Source organism: Dermacentor andersoni, chromosome 6, assembly GCF_023375885.2.
Source record: "Dermacentor andersoni chromosome 6, qqDerAnde1_hic_scaffold, whole genome shotgun sequence".
NCBI classification, from domain to species: Eukaryota; Metazoa; Arthropoda; class Arachnida; order Ixodida; family Ixodidae; genus Dermacentor; species Dermacentor andersoni.
In genome coordinates this window covers 155,582,900-155,596,298 of record NC_092819.1, presented here as the reverse complement: position 1 = coordinate 155,596,298, position 13,399 = coordinate 155,582,900, and positions in this window count along the sequence as shown.

The following is a 13,399-nucleotide window of genomic DNA, read 5'->3' as shown; positions in this document are numbered from 1 at the left end:
GCACCCAAGCTTCTGAAGAATGTCCGAAAATTCGTAAAGAAGTTCGCTTAACGGGTGGTTGCTGTGTGCAACATTTAGGGACGACGACGTCTCTCCTTCCAAGAGTGACAGAGCTGCTCTGAGAAATGTCTGTATCGTGTCTCTTCCGCACAGGTGAGGCCCTCGATAATCCACCACTACAAGCGAACTGCTCACGGTTGCTTATCCAAACTGCACTTTCACATCCAGTCTGACAAAGACCGGCAACGGTCCCAGAAAACATGAAATGCGCAGTCAGGTTCTCTACCCAGCAGGCCGCCACTTGCGATGCTTCTTATACAAGCTCTTGAGAATTGCGGTTACCAGTGACTCCGAATCGGCAACCACTCGTAGCCCACGGCCCTCCCAAGTTGAGAAGGGCTCATTTGGCTGCGTAGTGTTCTTGTCCGGATACTGCGCGACGACAGAATACAGCATCTCTTCGTCGCTTTCGCATTCCGTTCCTTCGACAAGGAACGTTCCCGAGCTGCGGCCGTGCGCTCCTTTGCAAGCCCTTTCAATATTCCCACGTTAGCCACATTGGTGGCAGACATAACTGCGATGTCGGCGCGATGCCATTCCATGAGCCCCTTTGCATCTGTAGCACGAAATACTATGACTTGACAGGTTCTAATTCTTCTTACAATGTCTTCCTTGCAGCTACTTGTGTACCACGTTGACGACGACGCCCTCAGCCCTTGCACAAGAGCCCGGCATGTCACGAGCGTCTTTATTCACTCTCTCAGCAGACAAGCAGAATTCTACGGCTTCTTGGTGGCTTAACTTCTTACGGGCCAGTAAGTACCGGCGTGTATCGTTGTCCTGGATCCGGCAAACGATGCGCTCTCGCAGCATATGGCCCAGCGTCGCTTTGAATTTACAATATGCGGCCAGTTTTAATTCCGCAGTGTAGTCCCGCATGCTGTCTTGCTCTTCCTTGTTTGCCTGTATTTCGTTTGTCTGAGGAAATCAAATATTCCCCCAGGTATTTTACAACGTCATCATACGTCAGGGAATCGATGGGGACTGCGGGCTGGTGCCCTTGCAAGACACGTACGACACTGTTGCTCAACGACGACACCAGCAGGGTACGACGTTTTCCAGCCTCTGCCATTCTATCAAGCGCAAAAAAGGAGCAGCCAAAATAACGGACTGGAACGCTTTTCGCAAAGCATGCAAGGACATGGAGGGGGGGGGATAACCTCCATAGAGGAATGGTGCAAACAACTTAAGGAAATACAACAACAATACACCCAGGAGGTGGAAAGGTCAGAGCAAACACCGGAGGTGGACTCGCGACTCCTCAGGCTATGGGAGGCAAGGCTGGATTAACGAAAAGGTGCAAGAAACAACGACTAAATGAGAAGCTAAAGAAGAAGATACAAGGAGGCAGAGGAACACGCAGCCCAACTCACGCGACAAAGTTGGCAAAAATTTAGCGATACGCTGAATAGAACCCTCAGCACCGCAAAGACCTTGCGTATCCTCAAGGCTCTAATGGACCCAACAAAGGCCAAGTCAGAAAGTAACAAGGCCGTCCAAAGACTAGTACATCAATTTGAAAGGACAGAAGAAGAACTACTGGAAAAAGTCCGTGTAAAGTGCAACGGCAAGATAAACCCGAAGCGTACACGGAGAGATACCGAGGCGAAGAAAACCCCGACCTTGACAGACCCATCACCAGGGAGGAAGTTTTCGCAACAGTTAAGGCATCGACCCGGAACACAGCAGCAGGCGCGGACAAGATTAGGAACGCGCTAATCCGCAATCTAAGTGATGAGGTGGTCACACAGCTGACGAACTTCCTCAACACATATTGGATAGCTGGGATACTGCCAGAGGAATGGAAACATGCGGAAGTAGTTATGATCCCCAAGCCAGGGAAAAAGCTACTAGTAGAAAACCTACGGCCGATATCACTCACTTCGTGCCTTGGCAAGTTGTGCGAGCGAATCGTGACAAGGACGCTACAACAATACATGGAAGACGAAGATCTGTATCCCCACAGTTTGTTCGGCTTTCGCACCAAATTATCAGCCCAAGACGTCCCACTACAAATTATAGAGGGGGTTCTAAGCAATATCCCCTACAACGGAGAAAACATAATAATGGCACCCGATGTCAAAGGAGCATTCGACAACGTCAGCCACGCGGCCATCCTCGAGGGACTGGACGATCTCAACAGCGGACGACGAATCCACGGCTACGTGACAGCGTTCCTATTAAACAGAACAGCCACGGTGGGGTTAGGAGACCTGCGGACTACGAGGTTGTGTTGCAATGGGTACCTGGCCATTGTGGAATCAGTGGCAATTATTCCTCCGATTACGCTGCTCGCACAGCACATCAAGAAGAGCACAGCGTTCCAATTCCGCTTTCGAATACAGGCGCCGCAAGGCAGCTTCCACACCTGACACGCAGTCTCCCACTGACCGAGTGGAACTCGCCGAACTTACGACTTACACGACTGCACCGATTAAACCCCTTATGCAACTCCAACCTCCACTCGCAATTCCTCGACGTGAAGCTAACTTTTTTGTTGGACGTGATTGTGAAGCTTCACGATTTCGTATGTCAATTGCGTTGTAAGCCAAGACGTATCTTAAGGGCTTGGACTTGAATGCTCTGAATCATACGCAGGTTAGTCTTGCAGATGTTCGATATTTCAGGCAGGCTGTACAGCAGGAACCCGACGAACAACGCCATGTACAGCTGTAATATAGGGTCTATACATACTCCCCAACTTTTTTCTGCAAGGAACCTGAACAGATGACAGGTAGCAGTCAGCCGCTTTTTCACGTAATTCACGTGCGGAGTCCAAGACAGGTCTTTATCAATTACGACTTCCAAGAACCTGTGACTTCTGCTGTATGGTACAAGTTGTTCGCTAATAGATATGCAGTAAGCAGACATTGGCTTCCTCGTGAATTCAACCATTGTGCACTTTCTGCATGAAATTTCAAGTCCTTTTTGACGAAGGCAGCAAGATGTCATTGTGGCTGCCTTCTGAAGCTGAGCGCGGAGCTGAAGTCGTGTTCACTTCATTCCCAAATGAAGATGTCGTCCGCATAGACAGAGAAAGGCGTACGGTGCTTGGCAGGTTGTCAACTAATCCACTGAGGGTAAGATTGAAAAGCGTCTGGCTAAGCACTCCACCTTGAGCGACTCCTCGGCTACCGTAATGCTCGGATGTCGGGCCATATTTTGTGTGCACGTAGAATGATCTCCTCTGTAAGTAGTTGCCAACCCACATATATATCTTACCACCAAGTACAAATACTTCTAACGCGCTAAGGATGGCTTCATGGGTGACATTATCATAAGCCCCTTTAACGTCCAGAAACACAGCAGCAGATGTTGCGCAAATGTTACCAAGTAAACAACATTGTCTGTTGACGAATGGCCACTCCTGAATCCGGCCATAGCATCTGGGTAGATTTCATAGTACGCCAAGTACCATTACAGACATGTTAAAATTAGTCCTTCCATTGTTTTTTCTGACACAGCTGGCAAGTGCGATCGGACGGTATGATGCAATGTCCAAAGGTGACTTGCCAGCTTTGAGAAGTGGAATGAGGTGAGGGGATTTACATTCTTGTGGAACCGTACCCGTCTACCATATGTTGTTTTACAGGAGCAAGAGTGACGAGCATGATCTCCTAGGTTACACAGGGCACGGTGCAGCGGTCTCTTCAGTGGGCACGGAGGCACGGCCAGGAGCAGTATGCTTCAATTTCCACGCTTCTGCCTTTTACAGGCTTACCTGGCTTCTTTTCTGGTTCTGCAAGCGTCGTTGGTGCAAGCATCGCCATGTTCCACATGCGCATGGGCGTTGCCATCCCGCAACTGCAGTTACCGACTGCTTGACTCAGCCGCAAACGAAATCAAGGCCAGATGCAAGCGCTATCGTCCCATCCTTCTACGCATGGTATCCTTGCACGATGTCGTCACAGCCAGGAGCGGACATAAATGGACGGCGGTGCAGTGGTCTCTTCAGTGGGTACGGAGGCACGGCCAGGAGCAGTATGCTTCAAATTTCACGCTTCTGCCTTTTACAGGTCTGTAAGCCATATTCTTTGTACGCTAAGAAAAATTATAATCGTTGTTCGGTCCTGCTTCCGTGCCCGGAAGTGCTTGCTAACATTGCCTGTGATTGTTTTTCGATGCTTTTTTTGTTACTTCGTTCTGGTGATGTGAAAGCCAATCCGGGCCCTGACAGGCGAACTAAAGCCCTGCTCGATATGGATTCATTGCCTGATGACGCTTCCGAAAAGATGACAGTCATATTTACCATCATTAAAGTCCTTCATACGCGCTCAACTCATTCCGCTAAGGTCCAGAACGAGTTGGCAACTGATGTTAAAGATATAAGGACGAGCCAAAAGAAAATCGAAGCTCAAGTTACATCAATCCAGGAGAGGCTTGATGAGCTTGAAACAAAAACTAAATCGATTGAGCTCCTAGAGCGCGCTATTGATCACGTAGAGGACTTAGTCAAGTCGGTTGACGCCCATCTTGGCCATTTAGAATCCCGCCTGAAAGAGCAAGAGGACCGCTCCCGGCGCAACAACATAATTGTTCGAGGCGCTCCAGATTCTCAAGAATCGTGGGAACAATCCGAGTCCAAGATAAGGTCCATCTTAGCAGGTGCGCCTGACGCCCTGTCGGACAACGCGATCGAGCGCGCACATCGCTTAGGATCATATTCCCAAAACAAATGCCGCCTTATGCTGGTGAAAGTTTCTGAGTTCAAATTAAAGGAAAAAGTTCTTTCAGCTAGTGCAATACTGAAAGAGAAAAATTTAAGCGTTAGCGAAGACTTTTGTGCAGCCACACGTGAAGTGAGGCGCAAACTATTCCAGTTTGCTAAAGATCAACCTGACGCACCCGCCTATCAAGCGCGTTACAAAACCTTAATAATAAATAAGAAACACTCTGTCTACGACCCGATAAGTCAATGTGTCAAAGAAAACGAGTCGTCACGAACACGCAGAGCTGCAGACAATACAGAGCATGCGTCTGGGTAGTCGACGTCCCCTGTTCGCTCTGTGAGATAGGAACGCGACAGGGTCAACAAACGCAACCTATCGAATACTTCAGTTCTTTTTACTAACATCCGAAGCATTATCAACAAACGCGTTGCACTGGAATCGGCCATCGACACGTGCGGGCCGGACATTATCGCGTTAACCGAAACATGGCTTCATCCACAAATCGAGGACCATGAATTATTCACGAACTCGTGCGATTTTTCTGTTTACCGCTGTGACCGCGATAAACGCCAAGGAGGCGGTGTACTGCTAGCGAGAAATAAAAGGCTGCCTTCAAATTCCATTAAAATTGCATCCAGTTTGTAGATTGTATGGGCAGTCGTTAAACTAGCAAATCAAAAAATAATTTTGGGTGTCTTCTATCACCCGCCGAATTTCACTGCAACATTTGTGAGCGATTTGCACGATGCCATTCATAGTGTTTGCTCTCGTCACACCACAGTGCCGATTTTCTTGCTTGGTGATATTAATATGCCAAACCAAATATTATATGTACAATGATCCCCCCACACTTATCCTAACTCCTCTATGGCGCAAGACTTCTTAGAATTGTGCAATACCTTTTGGCTGACCCAAATCGTTAAGGAACCAACAAGAATAAGCACGTCTTTTTCCAATACACTTGACCTTGTTTTTACTACCAGACCCGATCTTATTTCCGACCTAACATGCTTGCCAGGTATCAGCGATCATTGCCTACTTTCATTTAAAGTTTGCCTCGAGCGACCTAAACCGATTAAAAAGATCAAGACATTAGGAAATTATAACAAGGTGACTTACTTTCAATTAATAATGAACTCGCAGTGTTCCTTGATGAATACTTGCGTGAATTTGAATGCCGTAAAGTTCAGTCAAACTGGAGTATTTTTGTTAATAAAGTGATTTAATTAACAGATAGGCACATCCCTATTTACACGATCACCTCTAATCTAAAAAAACCCTGGTATAATCATCAGCTAAAACGCTTGTCTAATAAAAAAAGTGCCTGTTTAAATCGGCTAAACTACGCCGTACCAATGTTCGTTGGTCAGCCTACAAACAGAGTGCCGATGAGTACGCGCAGGCCCTAAAAGACGCCAAAGATAACTTCCTAAGCAGCACATTACCTTGTATGCTTAAAACTAACCCTAAACAATTTTGGCGCGCGGTTAACTTCAAAGACAATAATATAATAGCGCTCAGTGACGTTAATGGTGACGCTTTACCGGCCAACCAGTGTCCCGGAGTACTAAATGAAGTTTTCACTAAACATTTCTCGTTAGCTAGCTATTCCACTCCGCCACACCTACGACCATGTGACCATGATGTAATGTTCCCTCTCATTATCAGCTATGATGGTGTCGCGAGCATCATTAGGTCACTAAAACCATCCTCTGCGCCGGGTAGTGATCACATTAATGTGAAATTCCTTCAAAGCACAATTTGTTACACATCAATCATCTGAACTAAAATTTTCCAGCAATCATTGCACGATGGTTTTCGTCCATCCGAGTGGAATGTCGGAAAGGTAATTCCAATTCATAAATCAGGCAATAAGCATTCCCCTCTAAACTACAGACCAATTTCGCTCACAAGTATACCTTTTAAGATACTAGAGCATATCTTGACTTCTCATCTTGCAACTTTTTTGGAGTCGAATTCATTTTTCGCACCATCACAGCATGCATTTCGCAAATCATACTCGTGTGAAACCCAACTAACACTTTTTGTACACAAACTAAACACCATTCTTGACAATAGGTCCTTGGCTGACTGCATTTTCCTTGACTTTGCTAAAGGCTTTGACAAAGTGTGTCAGAAACTCATCTATAAATTACGACTACTTAAGCTCGATCCCTGTGTTTTAATCTGGAGTGAAAGTTTTCTTGCTAACCGTTCTCAGTTTGTTTCAGCTAACGGCGTGAATTTTGAAGAATGCACAGTCCATTCTGGTGTACCGCAGGGCTCAGTCCTCGGTCCTCTTCTTTTCCTCATCTATATTAACGATTTACCATCCTGCGTTTCCTCATCCGTTCATTTGTTTGCCGATGATTCCGTAATTTTCCGAGAAATAACAAGTTCAAATGACGCCGCTCTTCTTGAAGCTGACATTAACGCAGTCTTTGAGTGGTGTAGTACATGGCTTATGGAACTAAGCATTAAAAAATGCAAATTCATGCGAGTGTCTTGAAAGATCACTAGTTTACCCACTTATCACTTAAATAATTCACTACTCGACAGCGTATCTTCATATAAGTACCTCGGGGTTCACATCAGTAGCAATCTAAGATGGTATCCTCACATCTCTCATGTTGTCTGCAACGCTAATCGCATGCTCGGATATCTTCGTCGTAACTTTGCAAAATCACCTTCTTCTCTCAAACTAATGCTATATAAAACACTCATTCGCCCTAAGTTAGAATATGCCGCTTCGGTTTGGGATCCGCATTATAATACTTTGGTACATACGCTTGAAAGGGTGCAAAATAATTCGGTCCGTTTTAGACTCTCTAATTACAGTCGAATCGCGAGCATCACGGTAATGAAACCTAACCTTAATCTACCTACGCTTGCTTCTCTACGTGCGATGCTTCGCTTAAGCCTTTTTCACAGACTGTATCACCACCCCTACGTGAGCGATTTACTAATATTTCCTCCACATTACGTTTCGCACCGTTTGGATCATGCTCATAAAGTTGGCATTCCGTTGTGTAAAACAGAATCATTCCTACATACCACGCACATCAAATGATTGGAATTGCCTTCCCAAATAGGTAGTAACAATTTCAGATCATGAAAAATTTCTGACTTCATTAACCAATGCTCTGTAAAATGTTGTTTTTGTCTGCCTCATTATAGCTATTATTGTATAATTAGATTAACTGGACTGCTTCTTTGTATATATATATAGTATATTTTTAACATGTATTTTACCTCTTCATAACTACTATCGCATAATTAGAAACATTGTGCTGCTTCTTGTAGTTAAAATATTGTTGTTTCTCTGTGTTTTGTACCACTCCCCTCTGTAATGTCTGTTGACCCTGAGGGTATCATAAATAAATAAATAAATAAATAAATAAATAAATAAATAAATAAGTAATGCCTTCAGGACCTGGCACCGAAGAACACCTGCACAAACCTGCGCAAAGCCAGCGCATCTTCTAGTTCTTCCATAGAAAAAGGGCATTCCATGCAGGGATCGCGTGAGAACAGTGGGCGGTCGAGCATTCCCGTACCCGCTGTATATTGAAAGTCATCTGAGACGGGGAAAGAGTCTTAGTCATAAGAATTAATGGTTTGGGAGAAGTCATGTACTATTTCTATAAGTTTATTTGTCGTGGAGTTTCCTTCTGAACCCATGTTGACGGCTGCATAATACCTTGCACGACTGCCTAAGTTAGTTTTAATCCAGACTGCTTCAATATCACTCTCAACTGGCAGAATCGACAATTAATTTTGGTTTTCATCATAATGGCAACACCACCGCCCCTTCTCCCTCGATCTTCTTTTATTACTGTGTACCCGGGAAGTGTTGTTTCCGTATCGCATATATCCATGTGTCCCCATGTTTCTATAATGACCAGGATGTCTGGGTCATGTTTCAAAACAGCACATTGAAACATGATCCTCGTTCAACTTTTTCATCAAAATCTCATCTGTTTTAGATTCTTCCTCCTCCTCTACTCCTTTAATGATGAGATTATTTCGCCTAGAGCGGTCATCCAAGTCCTCCGCTTCTCTTCTGAAGGCAGCCGCATCCACATCTAGTGTCTTAACACAACGTTCTACTTTGGCAAGCCTGTTCTTAATTTGGTCCATGCTTTGCAAATTCTTTTCGATATCAACCAGTTTACCTTGAATTTGGGTTATGTTCAATTCCAATGATGCCTGCTTTTGTTGAATTTCAGTAAGTTTTGACAAAATTTATTTTTAGTAATGAAGCATTTCTTTAGCCATAGCCTCCAGCGGAGGCCCAGGGTTTTCTTCTTTTATCCGGAATTGCCTGACGAAAGCATAAGTAGCTGGCTCGCCATTGAAAACACATCATTCAAACAATCCAGCACTATTTGTGGACAGGGCAACACAATAAGACATAAGAAATCGGTAGAAAAGCCTGTTTTTCGACCACCAACCTGCATCGAGAGCGGCACATTAGGTGCCGTTATCACGACAGGGTCGCCGTGTCGTACTGAAGAAAGCAGGCGCTGGTAGCTCTTTTAAACCCAACGGCAAGGCGGTCCAATTATAGGTGAGTGACGTCATCGTAGCCTTGCGCTCTCCTAGCTCCGCTGGCATCATCTACCTGCGTAGCAGCTGAGATTGTTGTGGGCGTAGAAAAGGAACCGAAAGCGTTGTCAAAACGAAGCGGCACCTCAGTTCTTATTTCAGCGCCACGGCAGCAGCATCCGTCGCTTGTCGAAATCGTTGTTCCACTGCCTTTGGTTGTTCCAGTTTGAGGTTGTTTGAGTTCGAGGTTGTTCGAGTTCGAGGTTGTTCGAGGCGTTCCACTGACGTTTGGTTGTCATCGTGTTCTGATTGCACCCCTAAGCGCGCGGTAAAGCAATGCCACCTATAGTCAGGTACTTTAGAAAAAAGGAGAGTCCCCGCTCAGATGACCGAAGCGCGACAGCCGCTTGCCTCCGAGACTTAAATAGTCGCGCTCAAGAAACCGTGCTTCTAAAATTCATAATTCTAGGTATAAACAAAGACTTTTGTATTTTGATGACTGGTTTGGTAGATCTCTCGTGATTGAAATGCTACAGCACACGCAGGATCGCGAGAGAAAATAATCCCGTGCCTTCTACATCGCCGCGCGTCGCCTGGTTTTTAGCCTCATTACAAGATACAAAAGTAGAGAGAGCAGCTCTGCATGGCTTTGCACTGATTTAAGTGTACAGCGCACATTTATTACTCGTTTTCCGAGCTTAAAATGAATGACGTGCTATTTGATTAGTGAATAAAAAAACTATGCAGTTATCGAAACCATCAAAACCTGGGGCGAGAATATAATCGAGGCAGGAAAGGTACAAAAATGCTTCATTCATTGTTTTAAATGAAAACTCTTGGCTTGAAATAGCATAACATTTATATTTTTTTGGTTTTGCGTTTTCACGAAGTTATTTTCACGAATGTGACAGTTCTTCTTTTTGTGCATTTATTTTCTTTCAGTTAAGAGCTCAGCCAGGGGACATCGGAATGCGGTTCTTTGTTGCCGAACGAGCTTTGTGTTGCCACAATGACCACACCACCAAGGAGCCTCGGAAAGAAGGACAGAGGCAGCATCTTGAACAGCGATTCACGCAATGTGATCTTCCACTGCTACACGTATTAGCGTAGCAGGGAGCCTGAACGCAGCGTGGAGGAAACGAGCAAGTTTGTCGTCGAGATGCTCGGTTTCAGCGAAAGCACAGTGTTCAGGGTGAGGAGGGAGGTTAAAGCGTCGCCTATTTCGTGCGGCAAACTGTCGACACCCTCGCGAAAGCGCCCACGAAATGCAGAGAAAAGAAAACGCAGCACGAACTATATATACGACAGCTTCGTGTGGAACGCGCTGAGGTTATGTGTGCACGATTTCTTTCGCCGCAACGCGGGGCCGACGGTCGAAAAGATAACTAACGAGTTCTCGAAGCACATGGGTCTCCCATCCCTGAAGCGGTGCACTGTGCGTCGCCTGCTTGCGAGATAGGATTCAAGCACGAGAAGAGGAGCCGCAACTAGCTGCTTATCGACCGGGATGACATCGCAAAATGGTGGAATCGCTATCGAGGGTAGCGAATGACACGCACGAGTGACATTCACTCAAGCAGCGCGTGTCAGTGATTGTTAGCATGGTGGACAGCAATCAATCGACGGTGCTACACAACGCCCTAACGACGCCGCTAAAGGCTCGGCTATCCTATAGCACTGCTGAGAACGATCGTTCGCGCTGAGCTGGCAGCAACGAAGCTTTGCGCTGGAGGTTGCTTTCGCAAATCTTCTCTATTGACACAGTCATAGGATTGTCTCATCCACGTACGCGTTCTCATTTCTCTAGGTAATGGTTTTGCGCCATCACTTCACCCCATCCGACGAAAAACACAAAAACACAGCATACGAACACACCCGCCGCTAGCAGTAGGCACCAGACTTTGGCAATTTTTCATCGTTACTTCACTTTGGCGCAAAACAAAACACCCTAAAACAAGCACGCAGGATGTCTGTAGCGCTGTGTCGCCGCGGGATTCTGTCTTCAGACGAAGCGTAGCACAGCGTCATGCAGCGATGCTCGCTTCAATCTTTCGTCGCCATTTCACGGCTCAGAATAAACGCACGCGGCACAAATGGTGCATCGTAAGGTAGCAATGATATTTCCGGCATGATAGACCACCATACACAGTTTAGGGATTCACTCTGACGAGGGGCAGACGCACAGGACTGACCTGACTCGGCCCATTTCGAAGCGCGGGAGGCCATCTTCGCCATCGGCGGGGTCACCGTCCGTCCGGCTCACGACGTCAGTCTAGAGTGCGTGCCTATTGGTGGAGGCTCGTGTGCATGCGAGCTTGGCGGAGTAAACACCCCTTTTGTCTTAAGTTGTACGCGACTTATAGACGAAAGTCTGGCTGACGTTGAGCGAAGCGGGTAAGGGGAAAAGAGTCCAGGAGTCGCGGAGGAGAAGGAATACGTCGAGGCGCGTTGGGAATGCCTCCTCTGGCAGTTGCTACAGGTGTTGTCTGCGGAAAGCACCTAACGGGTTCGCCTCGTGAAAACGTCGCATCCGCGCGCACTACGTTTTATGTAGGAGTGAAAGTCCGTGACGGTGAGCGGACGATGCCGGCTCAATCTCGCCCGCGCGAGTGGAAAGCGGGGACAAAGCGCGCAGTTTTCCCACTTGTGACAGTGGGGGGAGGCGGAGTTGCACTACGGCACCAACTGAGTTTGCGCGGTCGCGGTTACTGTATCTCGAAAGTGTTCTGTGTTGACGGCAGAGCCCAGCTGCGCCGACTGCTTAGACCTTTGTGCGTGTTCACGTGCTGCTCTCGCCGCTCTGTTTGCATTAAAGCGATAGACACCACGAAGGCCACTTCGCTTTCTACTGCTGCCGCGTTCCCTCACGCCAGCGGTCTCACAGCGAACGTGCGCGGTCTTCCAGTGTGGCGTGTTCATGTATGCCTATGTGTGCTCAGGGAGCGAGGGATACTACTCCGGCGGCTGCTGCGTGTGGTGCGGCCGCGCAAGCTCTATCTTGAAAGTAATCTGCGATGCAGACAGTCTAGGTATTAAGGCGCACCGATGGCCGATAGCTTAGTGTGCGCAATAGCACCTATACGCTTGCGCGTCACCCAGGTTCATGAAGTGAAACTCCACGGCCCCTTTTTTAAATTGTATTGATTGCTGAATACAACCTGCAATATGGTATTACAATATACAGCATATATAATATTAAATCATACGATATGTATATTATTGTCTTATACACTGCGTATATAAGCCGGCGCACTCCAACTAAGCTCGGAAACGATCAAACTCTAGAAAAAAATTTAAGCGCGTTCAATTAATTAATCAACCAGAGGTTTATATAATTTTTTTTTCCAAAGTCGGACTACACATGGAGGATGTGCAGAAGAGAACCCCAAGGTTACAAGACCATACCGGGACTTTCTCTAGATGATTATTCGATACAAATTACGAAACTGGCAGAGAAATATAGAATTAAACAAACGAGCAGAAGAGATGGGTGCATAAAAACAAAAGTTTATATATACATAAGTCTGCTTTGTGATAGAATAAATATTTCATAGAGTAATATAAATTTCCATTAATACTGAAGATATGCAAGGAAAGTTTCCATAAACAGTAACAGTGCATCGTTATCATATAAAATAATAGCAAAGATAAGTGAGAAAGAAAAACAACAAATAAACAGAGAACATACAATAAGAAATCATAACAGAATTATTTATTTAAACGATGGGTTTTAAGTGTTTTTTTGAATGCATCAAGAGATGGCGATGTTTTTGATGGGCAGGGATGAGAAGTCCACATTTCGATAGCACAGAATGATGCTATCATTTTACCTTAATTAGTAAGTGCTTTATGCAGCAACAAATTATTTTACTTAGCGATGCTAGCAGCAGTGATGCCAATTTAGCGAATTTACATGAAATGTGGTACGTTATAGATATATTATAGCGATACAACAGACCCTTGAGTGACATGCCGCAAAAAAAAAGACGAACGCAGACACCTGGCCTTGGCACGAGCTGGTTCCCATCTTGGTCTCTAGCTGCGGTACTCTTGTATATACACTGGAAATATTCCTTTTGTTTGTATCTCTCCGCAGGTCATATTTTGATTGAGGATTGCAA